This window comes from Salvelinus namaycush, unplaced genomic scaffold, assembly GCF_016432855.1.
Source record: "Salvelinus namaycush isolate Seneca unplaced genomic scaffold, SaNama_1.0 Scaffold1102, whole genome shotgun sequence".
In the NCBI taxonomy this organism is placed as follows: domain Eukaryota; kingdom Metazoa; phylum Chordata; class Actinopteri; order Salmoniformes; family Salmonidae; genus Salvelinus; species Salvelinus namaycush.
In genome coordinates, this window is record NW_024057790.1 from 27,699 (window position 1) to 40,772 (window position 13,074).

Sequence of the window (13,074 nt, forward strand, 5' to 3'; positions counted from 1 at the left end):
CTACAAGTTCGAGGGTCCTATCTGCTAGCACGTTTAAATTTGACTGAACAAGGCGTTCTAGCAGGTTAACAAATTGTTCAAGATCTGCTTCACCCTTATTTAAAATAAGCGATACACGGCTCTGCAGACTGTCTCCAAAAATTTCCAACTGTAAGGTATCCCTTGGTTGGCTATAAGCTCTAACTCTATCTACCAGTTCATTCAAAGTGTCCATAAGCATTACGTAAAACACAGCATATTCCCGAATCTGACCCCCCCATGCGAAATTGAAAAACTGTCGAACCTCAATATTGTGGAATTTATTTCGATACAAAACATGTTCACTGCGATCAAGACCATCCCCATCCTGATTTGCTAGACAATTGTCCAACTGTTCAAAAACATCGTATTGGGTTTCAGACTCTTCAGACATGGGTGTTAAAGGCTGGCTTAGAGGTGTAGGTGGTGCAGAATTAAACCTAGGGCTCTCGTTCTGTACATTGTGATCAAGACCTTCCCGCTCCAGATTTGATAGACATTTGTTCAGCTGTTCAAAAACATCGTATTGGGTTTCAGACTCTTCGAACATGGGTGTTAAAGGATGGCTTAGAGGTGTAGGGGGTGCAGAATTAAACCTAGGGCTCTCGTTCATCTGGGTAATTAAAGATATGATTGATTCGGGTATCTGTGATAACCTGTTTTCATCGGCAGACCCTGACTCATTCATACGTGTAATAATTTCAATGAGTTCGGAGGGAATCTGGGATAATAGGTTTTCATCTATAGCCCCTATGTCAATTAGCCCAGAATCATTCATATGGTTAATTATATCTTGGAGCTCTGTAGGGATTTCCGCTAAGAGGGTTTCAATTGTCTCGCTTAGGTCTATAGGGGGCGCCATTTCTCATAAGGATGTGTGTGCTTGTGTTTTTTACATATGTGTTTTTTAACGGAGGTATTTGCTTGTTTTAACCCTACTGTTGTTTAACATGCGGGGAAGCTCTCTACGCCAGAATGACACATCCTGATTGTATTGATGTTCGAATAGAATACCCATACGACGTTGAAGTAAAGCCTTTCGTGATTTTAAACCCTGTGTAAAAGCCTTGAAAAGCACGGCTTGGTCTATTTCACAAGAGGCTGTTGCCCCACCAGAATTGGCCGCTTCAATAAGGTTGGCCACTTCACAGAACATCAAATCGTCTACCTCAGAAATGTCATTTAAAACTTTGAAATCATCAGGCTTCGCTGTTCTGGTGACTGGGGTCTTTGGCGCCTCCTCGGGATCTAGATGTGTAGCTTCTTGGATGTCTTTATAAGCCGGCGAGGAGTCTGCATTAAAAATAATACATACAGAAAAATAGGTTATTAACCCTAAAATATGTTTGATAAAAATGTAAAATACATTTCAGATATAAGCCTATATATTAACAATACATTAATTAAATACCTCGGCTTTTTTGAAGAGGGCTGTTCTGAAGAAGCTCTGAGAACTCGGGAACATGTCTTTGGGCAACCCTAATTATAGCATCTGCCTGGTCTGTAGCTTGTGAGCCTGAAATAAAAAATAAAAAAAACAGCATTAGGCCATGTTTAAACATATTATTTTATATATTCAGGCATAAAAATAAAATATATATATAAATGATAATTGATTCATACCTTGTCCTTGTAACGCTGTCTCGTGAATACCCTCCCAGTAGTATTGTTCGGGTGAAGCAGACCTGTGGATCTGGGCACTGATTGTCCGTTGGTGTTTAATAGGGGGCGCCCAACGGTCCTGGCTCAGGGGAGGTGACCTGCCGTTTAAAGTCTCTGTTTGCGGCTTGTGTGTAAATACATCCTGGGAGTAGGGCAAAATTGTCTCGTAGGCATATCCTTCACAGAAACCGTGTAGACTCCCTATGGCACCCCTTCTAGGATGTATTTCCGCTGTAAACACATAAAATAACTTTTAATATAAGATGCCGACACTTTTTGTTTTTTAAGGTATAAATATTCTTACGGAATTCTTGGATCTTACTTACTACAATTCAGGGTCGGCGTTGGGATGTAAGCAATTTGTTCCGGAGACCCTACGGCCGGTTCGAGTTCAGTTATATCTCGGAGAATCTGCGTGAAGGTTTGAGAATCTAAAAAAAAAAAAACATTAGATAATATTAAAGCTCTAATCATTTTAGCTAATATTGACATTTTATACGTTAAGAATCCGGGCCCTAAGGCCTGTTTAATATTTCTATAACATACATTGTTTTCAAACAATTCCCCAGAACAAACAAATCTAATATATAGCATATGTAAATATTTATTTCAAGAACTAACCTTCAGAAATATCCATGAGGAGGTTTTTCCCAGATTATCTTTTTTAACGGGGTCCGTCCGATAACTATTCCTGGGGGAATGCTGTAGGGTAAATGCGCTAAAACGAGGCTAACAGGGGGACCTGTTTTGCTTAGCTTTTGTAGCCGTCTGACTCTAGTGGTGTCGTATTTTTTCGCGCTAAAACCGCCTCAAAGTTATCTTTGAAGCCTAAGACATGTGGTTCAAACACCTGCCATTTGGTTCAAACATAGGGTATTGGGGGGTGTCTAAACATTAGGTATCTTTTGATATTCTAAAATCTCCGGGGGCTAGCATCTAGATGCTGGGGTGGGGAGGTCTCGACATCGCTGGGCTGAATGACTTTTAGGCCTCTGTTTTGCCAGATAGTGTAAACCTTGGTTTCAAACGACCCCCATGCATAGAGAGCCTTGAGCGCAGATGCAAGGGTATTTTTTTAACAAACACCTAGCCCCCTTTTTCTGTTTTTGAAACACACACACACACACACAGCCACTACAGCACACGCACGCACATACGCGCGCACATGGCTTTTTTCCGCAAGTTTTTGGGCTAAGAGTGAACAAACTAACGAGTTCATGACGTGGTGAGATTCTGCTTTTAAAACCATTTATTTCATTCAAAATATTTAGTACATACATTTTATAGCCTTACATTATTAAGGTCTTTTACGCAGCCTTTCTTACAGATCCAGGGATCTGATGCAACCATCCCCCATTATCAGTGTCCAGTTGGCCATCAAAATGCCGGGATCTCTTGCAAGGTTCATCAACACTTGGTAAGTTTTCACTCCAGGGGTAGATCCGACGTCTGGCCTTTTGGTCTTGACTCTGTCTCAAGGAAAGCCTCGCCCAGCGCTGTAACTGTTCACCATTTTGGAAGAGAATGTCCAGCTTATTCATAAGGGTTATGAAAATTGGATAATCCACCCATTTAAAACTAAACACAGGAATAAAAAAGTTTACATGTTTGCGTGCTCTGGAAGCTACAGGAGAATTGACAGACTTTGTAGCATTAGACTTATCATAAAGGTCACAGGCTAAAATTGTCACTTTGTTGTCAGGGCTATAGTCCATTGAAGCAATTCTTAGAGCCTTGAGATCACTGCGGCCGCAGACCTGTTCTTCCAAAGCATATCCTGGCACATTTGTACCACTCAGGACCTGTTCAATTTTACAAAGCGCCAGCCTGATGTTTAGCCATTCTCTCATCCCCAGAGCCGGGGGAAAACTCCCAGGTTTTGCCGGATAAAGGGGTTTGGGTCCACTGTCTGTGAATATCTTTACCGTAGAATCCTCCGGGTGGAATATGTAAGACATGTGGCCCTCACTCGTACCCAAAAATCCTTTAAAACATTCTGGAGCTTCACACAGAACTTTTTCAAGGCTTTGGTCACTGGGTTCATGACAAGCCGTGCATAACATCCCTAAAATTGGCATAGGTGTCATTTTTGTTTAATATTCAGGGGGGTTATCATGTACAGGCTTAAACAGGTATTGTTCAGCCGCTTTATAAGGGGCATTAACCACCCCCAAACCGTGAGAAACAGGTTGACCTGACACCTGGTCACTTACTCAACCCTACCCCCCTAACCACCACGATGTCCTGACCTGAAACCCAAATATTGACATGCAGCCTTCTACATGACATAGGGTCATAAATCATTACATAGGGTCATAAATCAGGCTTGGGTCATAAATCATTACCGGTTGACCTGACAACTGGACCCTTACCCAAAGACCCACACCTAACCATCAGGATGTCCTGACAGGCAGCCCCTTAGGTTCACATAGCGGTCACATAGGTTCACATAGGGTCATCCATCAAATTTTGACGTGTGACATCTACTTTAATCTCTCTCGTGTGGCCTCTAAAGGCTTGTCCCTGTCTTACTACATGCCGCACCGAACTAACAATTGTCATCAAGCAATGCCTTGCGTCCTCCTGCTGTTTACCCCACGCGCTGGATAACTGGACACTGATTGGATTTAGCTGGTGTGCTGTTACAATTATAAAGTGGCGGTGGGTTTGGCAGTTTTGATGTGCTGTGAATTTTTCAATGTCTTTTCTCCAGTTCCTAAATCCTGCACTAATGAAGGCAGCATCTGCTCTTTGGCCAAAAGATGGCTGTCTTGAAAACCCTTGGCTCCAGTGAAAACACAACACTCCTTTTATTGATGGATTATAATGTAGCCAGGGGAAATCGCGAAACCATCTCTCTTGAAACGTCAACACTCAAGAGTTTGCAAGAGTTTGCGGTTCTATAAATTGTGGGTGTGGCTGATATAGTTTTGTGCCATCACTGAGGTAACTGGACAATGCTGTGCCACTGTCCCCTATACTGGTGCTGCTGGCAACAAGGGTGACACCTGGTCCTGCCGTGGCTGTGACATTGTTCTCTGAAGTCTCTCTCCCTGGCTCTTTCCCTTTCACCACCCTCACTGACTCACAGTCTGTCTCCTAGAAAATAAATAAGGCTGTTTGCCGTACTCGTAACTACCGGTACCCAAAACTACACAATCACAGCAGCAATACCATTGCCTTAAACTAATCTTGGTTCAGTCACCAGTTTAAGTTGAGAGTGGGGGAATCCATGGCATTTTCCAATTATGTCCCTATTTTACAAGTCTAAAAAATGGAGAACCTTTCATAATGTTGCCAAACAAAGACTCAACAAACTTACCTGAGACTCCCTGTCCCTGCCAGTCTGTCCCTGCCAGTCTGTCTCTGCCAGTCTGTCTCTGCTAGTCTGTCCCTGCCAGTCTGTCTCTGCCAGTCTGTCCCTGCCAGTCTGTCCCTGCCAGTCTGTCTCTGCCAGTCTGTCTCTGCCAGTCTGTCCCTGCATATCTGTCCCCAACTCTGCTGTCTGTGTACCATCTGTTGCCTGCTCTGCCTAATGACATCATTGTGAAACATTTCTATTAGCATTTCACTTCTTTCTTATGAACATTTTATCAACTCGTCTTTGAGATATTAGGCTACTAGGGTTCTTGCTTTGCGTTTTGGTGTAATGAAAAATACTCTGATGTCCGTCTTTTTTCTGCCTTTTGTCTACCTGGCTGGCTGGCTACACACACACACAGTGTGTAGGTTATTTACAGTAAGAGATGGGCTTCTATCATCTTATCTTCTATCATTCTATATGGGCTTCGATCTAAAAGTTAACTAGCAAATGTGAAACGGATTGCAGTGACAAGAGTTGACAGCTGTATGAGTTCACCATTTACACAACATATGCTGCAACCTTTCGTAATTTTAATATAGTTTGTTTCATATCAGTGGCGTGCTGTGGGCCTGGGGCCTGGGCCTTCAGTGAGGTACTACACAGTCCCACCCGAATTAATCCACCTCATTATGATGCCATGGCTCTAGACACTATACATTTAGACAGAAACGCAGTATAACCAGGCGTTGCGTCACCTTGAAATTGTCAAATTGACATTTTTGGGTAAACAGTGTTTACCCAAAAACATGACACAATCAATGAGTCTTTTCAATATTTCCCTTCACCTTTTCATTGTGCAGCTCCGTTGCCCTCCGCGCTTGTTCTTTGAGCTGTAGATCCACTCCGGTGTCCCCAAAAGTTTTCAAAAGCACCATTGCTTGTTAGTACCCAGCCGTACTTTGGTGTCTCGTTGCTGCCTTGGTTAGACAACTCAAGTTTGCAAAGCCAGTGTGGCTCCAAACACCAAATCGATCACTTGCAAATAATAGGCATTCCCAGCAGTACAGTTTGCAGTGCTTCTCGGAGCCAAGGAGCCTGTGAGCCATTGACAGCGCTCATAGTTGAAACTTTGAAAGTGGCGAGCGAACGAAGCCCTTTCCCGCCTGTGACAGGCTTTGTGGCGTCGGGCGACCTCTCCTTACAATGTCTAACTTTTCTTGAAAAGTTCGTCTTGAGAATGGCGTTATAATTATATCCTCGACCAAATCGATATCTTCTCCTCCTTCCGCCATTGTGGGTTGAAAAAACAGCTTAGTAGTACGCGAATTAATTCGTTTATCAAATTCAGTTTCCTAGATCTCCATAGGACCTGCCTCTCAATATTGGTAATCCAATCAAAAGACGTGCACGCACTACGCCTGCTAGCTGGCTCCTGTGTAACACTGGAGCCAGCCAGAAGGCGTACAATAGCCAACTCTAAAGCTGATTGGTTGACACTAAATTTTCATTTCCATTCACTATAAGCTACAAGCGCCCGCACTGTTGATTCTGAAGGCCTGAGGGCAGATTTTAGACCCCTGGCAACACATGATGGCTGAATATGATTGGATAAAAGATCTAACATAAAGACCAGCCCTCCAAATCTCAACCTGGGGCTGGAAGCAGTGCAACCAAGAGGAAAGCTATCAAATGAAGAGTATAACTCTTACTCTGGGGAATAATTGAATACATATTTGTGGGAAAATATATTTAAAAAAAATATATATTCTGATGATGTTTAGGCCAGCAGAGAAGGCCTTGCTGGCCCTGACGGCCCACCACTGTTTCATATTGGCTGGCTTCCAACAATAGCTGAATTTGCAAAGCTAGCGAGCACCAATTCCGTTTCTGTGGTGTTTGCTATAATTTTTGCTATCGTCAGTTTACTCCAAGATCGGCACACATGTGCTTCAAAGTCCCATAGCGACAATTTAAACTTTTGCAACGAGACCATTAAATATATTTAAGACAATGGTAGAAGAGAGTGTAGTTCTGTTCAGTTTGGACTTCAGTTTATCGCTAACCTTATCGCAGGGACTTTGAAGCACTCCAGCTGCATGCTGATCTTGGAATAAACGGACGATAACAAAGATTCCATCTTTGACGACGCCACATAAATGGAATAGGTACTAGCTAGCATGATGGTTAATGTTTACTTTTGTTTGCGTGCTAGCTCTGCAAATTCAGCTAGTGTGTGTATGTGTGAACCCTGCCAACATAAAAAAAACATTGCTATGGCCGATTGACTAGATAAACCTCACGTCAGTTACGTGCATTGAGTGCCTTTCACACAGTAGATACGAACTATCTTTTACCTGCCAGCTGAGGAACTGGCAGTGGATCAAACCATTGTGAGGAAAAGGGCGGGGGTCGCAATCTTTTGAAATTTAAAAACGCGCTATTAAGTGTCTATAATCAGCATAAGTGCTTTCATTGCGTATTATTAATATTATTGAAATTACATAGTTATGTTAACAGTGATATATTGGGGGGGACAAATCATATTTTTCCCAGGATGGGGGGGTCGTGTGTCCCCCGTCCCCCCTGTGATTTCCGCCTATGCATGAGATACCCATAGAACTGAGCCCTGCTCCATTTCAGCACCACGTGGTCTCAGGTGCTGCCCAGACTCGAAACATTTCAGCACCATGGCCCGGTCTCAGGTGCTGCCCAGACTCTAAACATTTCAGCACCATGGCACGGTCTCAGGTGCTGCCCAGACTCTAAACATTTCAGCACCATGGCACGGTCTCAGGTGCTGCCCAGACTCTAAACATTTCAGCACCATGGCCCGGTCTCAGGTGCTGCCCAGACTCTAAACATTTCAGCACCATGGCACGGTCTCAGGTGCTGCCCAGACTCTAAACATTTCAGCACCATGGCCCGGTCTCAGGTGCTGCCCAGACTCTAAACATTTCAGCACCATGCCCCGGTCTCAGGTGCTGCCCAGACTCGAAACATTTCAGCACCATGGCCCGGTCCCCTGACGCCTAGAAACGTGTCAGCACTATGCAGCGGACAATAGTGCTGAAATAGTTAAAGCCCCCTAGAACGTCATTGATTTTAAATTATTGTAAGTGCAAGTGGTTATAATTTATTGCATGTCCTAGTTTTGCAGCTTTGCAAACTCAGAATTATAGCTAATGGATTGCAGCGAGTTACGTGTTTGTGCATGGTGATGAATGAGGATGCTTGATAAACCATCAATTAAATGCAACAACGTGCACTTACAAGTATTTTCGTTTGGCAGAACTTTGACAAGCTATGATCTGTTTTCTAATGACATTGACAATTCATATAGACATTAGACTTAGGCCTAATTGTGACATCATGTGTGTATGACATCTTTGAAGAATGCCCTGGCTTCAGCCAATCGGAATCGAGTATTCAACAATGCTTTGGCATAATTCAAGGACGTTCATATTCACTTCAGTTGTCTGCCGATGGTTCACTGACGTTTTTTCAAAGGAAGTATTAGTATTATCTCTAAACAGCCTACAACACTAAGCTACACATCATGTCAGACGACAGCAAAGTATGGTTCATTTAGCCTATTTTGAGTTTAGAGGAGAAATTACTAACAATATAGTAGGTCACTACCACAGCAATAGGTCTCACTGGTTTGATCCATGGACTGAAATCTGACCACTATTGCCGTTTTGTTTGAAATAGGAGAGAATCATTTGTTTGATAAAGTCACAACCTTGGACTGATATTGACCTCTCATTTATCCACCAGAACGTGAAATGGGAGGATCATCCGGATGACCAAAATAAAGTTGTGGAGAATATGAAGGAGGAAACAGAGACACATGAGACCAACAAGAACAGGACAGGAGGCAAGGTAAGAAATATGCTGTCCTTTACACATCCTCTGCCTACTTAGGCACAGATCTAGGATTAGTTTACTATCACTAAATCCTAACCTTAAAGCATTAGGAGACACTACACTGACCTTAGATCTGCTATGAGACCTATAATCTGTTGTCATGTAGGCTAAACGTAAATCCAGTGGCCGTGCCAAGAAGACTTCCGTGGAGGAGGACAGCAGCATTGGTGCAGGTCCGAGATTACTTCATGTTGGGTGCAGGTTGTGTTCAAATTCATCAGCACTGATCTGAGAAGATAGTATCTATATAGGTGAAAGCAATATAGTGGAGGCCCGCAGAGAGATGTGCTTTTACCTGTCCAGTGCAATCAAATCACTAAAGGTGAAGGAAATTAGGAATAAAGTTCAGATTCAACTTTAGATTTCTCTTTGCGGTTTCCCAGAGTCTTCTCAGACACCCGGGTGTGGTTTCCGGGAAAGGGGATCTATCATTGAGCAGCTGGAGAAGGAGGCTCAGAGGACTCTAATGCCTTCTCTCAAGATTGGGACATGCTGTGCCCCAATCCTCCTCTCTTTCCTGAGGAGTCTAACTGATGAGCAAGTCCCATGTCTTTTTCCAACCTCACATACAACTTATCTGAATTTATAGTCATAGTGCACCTTCTAACCACAAATGGGATTTTAAACACTACACCTAACCCTAACATCACTGTAACCACACCCCTAACTCTTGCTGTAAATCAAGAACAAAATGACTCATGTACTTGCTAATAGCTTAATTAAATACACTTTTATTATCCCTAACATGGCTATCTAGTGACTCCACTAACTCAACACCAGTGTGCAGCTAAAATATGTTTCCTTTCTTTTCTTTGCTCTAGCCAATGGAGAGGGATTCAGCATGGCATGAAAAATAACGTAAGTCTCTCCACATAAGGTTCTGGTCAAAAGTTGTGCACTATATATATATATATATAGGGAATGGTGTCATGGAATTGGTTGATTGGCAAAAACATGACTCTGTTTGTTGGTCATAGCTGACATTCGAGCAGCTCTCCATGCTGTGTCTGAAGATTGTTAAGGTCGTGACCCAGACAGCCCTCCGCATTCTCCTACCAGCGCTAGCTCGTATCATGGGGGTGAACCTGAGGAGTGGGGCAACCTCCCCAGAATCCCAGTGCTCTCTGACAGGGTCTGAGGATTCCTTAGGCAGTCTGGATGAGAGAGAGAAAAGGCTGCTGATCAGTGAGATGAACTACTGGACTAAGGAGAGGAGGAGGAATGGCAGTGCAGGGTGCCGCCAAAAATCCACTCGCAGAACCTCATCATCATGCTGGTCGCCTAAGAGGTATGTTCACAGCAATATTTCAACTTAATCATTTCAAGACCTGACCCATACTTATCATAAATTATTAACTTGGAATTCATACCTTGTAGTTTTAAGTTCTGGTCAGAAATGTTGCCCCTGAGAGGGTGGGTCCAGGTGAAAGTAATTTTTAACTGGGTAAGCCATAAAGTAATCTATGAATAAATAGATCAGGTACATGCCTTTCAGAATTAGTCATATTCTGATGTCGTATAAACATAAAAATCAGACAAAAAATTGTGTCAGTTGGCTTTAGGCTTCTAGAACTACGATGGTATGAGAAGTAAACCATCATTGCTCTAATTTGGTTTTCAGGCTCACTAATGACCCAGATAAGATACCAGTTGGTCACATTTGCATGGCATAAGTGGTGATTGTGTGTTTATCTTCAAGGTCCCAGACCTCATTGCAGAGCTTGCCTGCAACTAGAGAGGCTCCCCTCATGGAGGAGCCTCTGAAGGCTCTTTTTGGGGTAACGGAAGAGAGCCTCCTGATATCCCTGGTTGAGGGTCACTCCAACCCCACCTCCTCCAGCTCCTCCGAGTTGAGCTGTGCTATCGTGGGGGAGGTAGTACACCAGCTTAACTCTGGCCTCTCAGTGGCCATTCAGGCCAGCTCGGGGAGTTGCCCCCCTATGGACAGTCAGGACATAGCAGCAGGCAAGGAGGTCATTCGGGTAGCCTCGGTGCAGATCCTGGCCGAGCTACAGAGCAAAACGTCTGAGCCAGAGTGGGTAGGGTTTATCGAGCCCCTCATGGACCCTGTGACCGATGATGTGCTGGATGCCATTGTCGGCACAATGGACAAAATGGCACCGGACTTCAACATCCTCTTGGATCTGGCCAAGAAGATGACAATCTTGGGGTCTACATTTCTGACCAATCTTCAATGTGACCTTGATGTTGAGTGTCCATCTGGGAAAGAAGAAACCACTCACTTTCTCAAAGAGACTGGATCCTCTACCAGTGTGGTGGCCAGAAAGCTTCAGACCCTCTCTAGCCCCGACTTTCAGTCTAAAGCCCTCAAGGCGGTGAGCACCATCCTTACAAGTAAAGTCAGCAGCTCTTCTGGCATGGCTCCTTCCTCTAGGCCTTCTAGTGCTGCTCCTAGCCTTACTGAAGCACCCCTGAATACCAGCTCTACAGCCCTGACATCTGTAACCTCCACTGCCACAGTGATTGTTAAGGCATTTGTGGGAGGCATGGAGATGATAGCATCATTTGAAGGCACATGTGAAGCAGTTGATTGGCCAGTTCCTGTAAATGACCACAAAACAGGGTCTTCACAGAAGATAACCTTCTCTCCAGCCCGCACACTACGGCCTTATACGAGCAAAGCTGAGGGACCTTTTAACTCTATCTGCTCGAGAAGAAGGTGTGGCTAAGGACGCTTCTCTTCAGGAGTATTCAGACACCCTGGAAAAGGCAACTGTTTCAACTGTTGAGGTCCAGTTACCCAGCACCAAACTTAGTAGAGTTCCCAGTGAGAGCCAACCAATACCAGCTCTCTGTCTCTCCAATCTGGAAACCAGTACTCAAGAAGTTCTTAGCAGTGTTTTTTCCATCTACAAGTCAGTGTTATCAAAAGTGGAGAGTAAATCCTTGGACGTTGTCAGTTCATCTGATGACTCCCTAGAGGCTTGTTGGTTTGTTGATGGTGTCCTATCAGAGCTTGATGACTATACTATTTCCCAGTCACCCTCACCCAATGAAGACTTGAGTGTGAGTACTCAATGTTCTCAACTGAGCTCAGAAGAGAGTGTCAGAATCACACAGTCCTCTACTAGTCTGATTCAGAGCATCAAGAAGCTCTCTAGCAATGACTTTCAGACTCAGGCAGAAGAGGCAGTGAGTAAAGTGCTGATGAGATCCAGTCATTCCTTTATCACACAGATCAGCCATACTGGTCTTCAGAAAAGTCCGCAGGCTGGCTTATCATCTAGCTCGCCATCAGAGATTGCCTCCATGTCCTCTCAAAATACAGCCTCTGGATTAGTGGAAACCTTTGTCAAAGGAATGGCGACTATTTTCCAGAAAAATGAGTCCACTGGCACTGTGCTACTGGAAAGAAGTGGGAAAGTTTTGCAGTGCTCCCACGGGGGCTCCCAACTGGATGATAGTGAATTGAGTGTTAAAATATCAGAGGAGAAGCTTTGGTCAACAGCTAAGACCATCTGCGTCAGTATGAAGAACACACTTAAGGATTTCTTCACAGGGCTGAAGCCATCCGGATCCGAAAGGACAGAAAATGCTTCTTCCAAAGAGACCCTTGGGGAAATCCTGGTTGCTATCCAGAGTGAAATCTCAAACTTAGGGCGAATGAAGGATTCCAGGGAGCTCCTTCAGATCAACGATATGGTAGGAACTATGCTGAAGGAGGTTGAGAAAAGTGAGGATGACAGTGAAGAAGTCTGCCAAGACATCCCTAGAACCTGTTCATCTTTGTCCACTTCTTTAAAGGGTCGTAGTTCCTTGTCCAGCTCTTCAAAGGGTCCTAGGTCAGAGTGTGAGTTAGAGATCAACCTCCCTGGCACTCCCATCCCTGACGAAGTGCCTTTTGATCTGACCTGCCCCATAGTCAGGAGCTCCTGCATCGACATCAGGGACTCTAAAATGCCAGAGATTTCTACAGGTGACCTAAAGACAAAGATGATGGCACACACAGATGAACCCCTGCATCGTAACAGTCCAATGACTGACAGCAGCCGACCACCGAGTGCTAAAGCCTCTTTTCGTTCATCCACTCCGTCTTTCACCAGCAAGGGAACCTCTTTGGTACCAAAGGGAGATGGGATTGACATTGAAGAGAAGGAGGTGTGCATCCCCAGCAGCTCTGGCCATCTGAGGGAGCTCTTAAT

At 44.1% G+C, this 13,074-nt stretch overlaps 1 long non-coding RNA gene across 1 annotated transcript; it reads right to left on the reverse strand.

Moving 5' to 3' along the window:
* Positions 1 to 1,222: 1,222 nt before the first annotated feature.
* Positions 1,223 to 1,684, reverse strand: LOC120035740. Its single transcript, XR_005474270.1, has 3 exons — positions 1,642 to 1,684; positions 1,430 to 1,534; positions 1,223 to 1,311 (listed from the first exon to the last, which is right to left on the reverse strand). It is a non-coding gene; the product is annotated as an uncharacterized LOC120035740 (long non-coding RNA).
* Between the last annotated feature and the right edge of the window lie 11,390 nt (positions 1,685 to 13,074).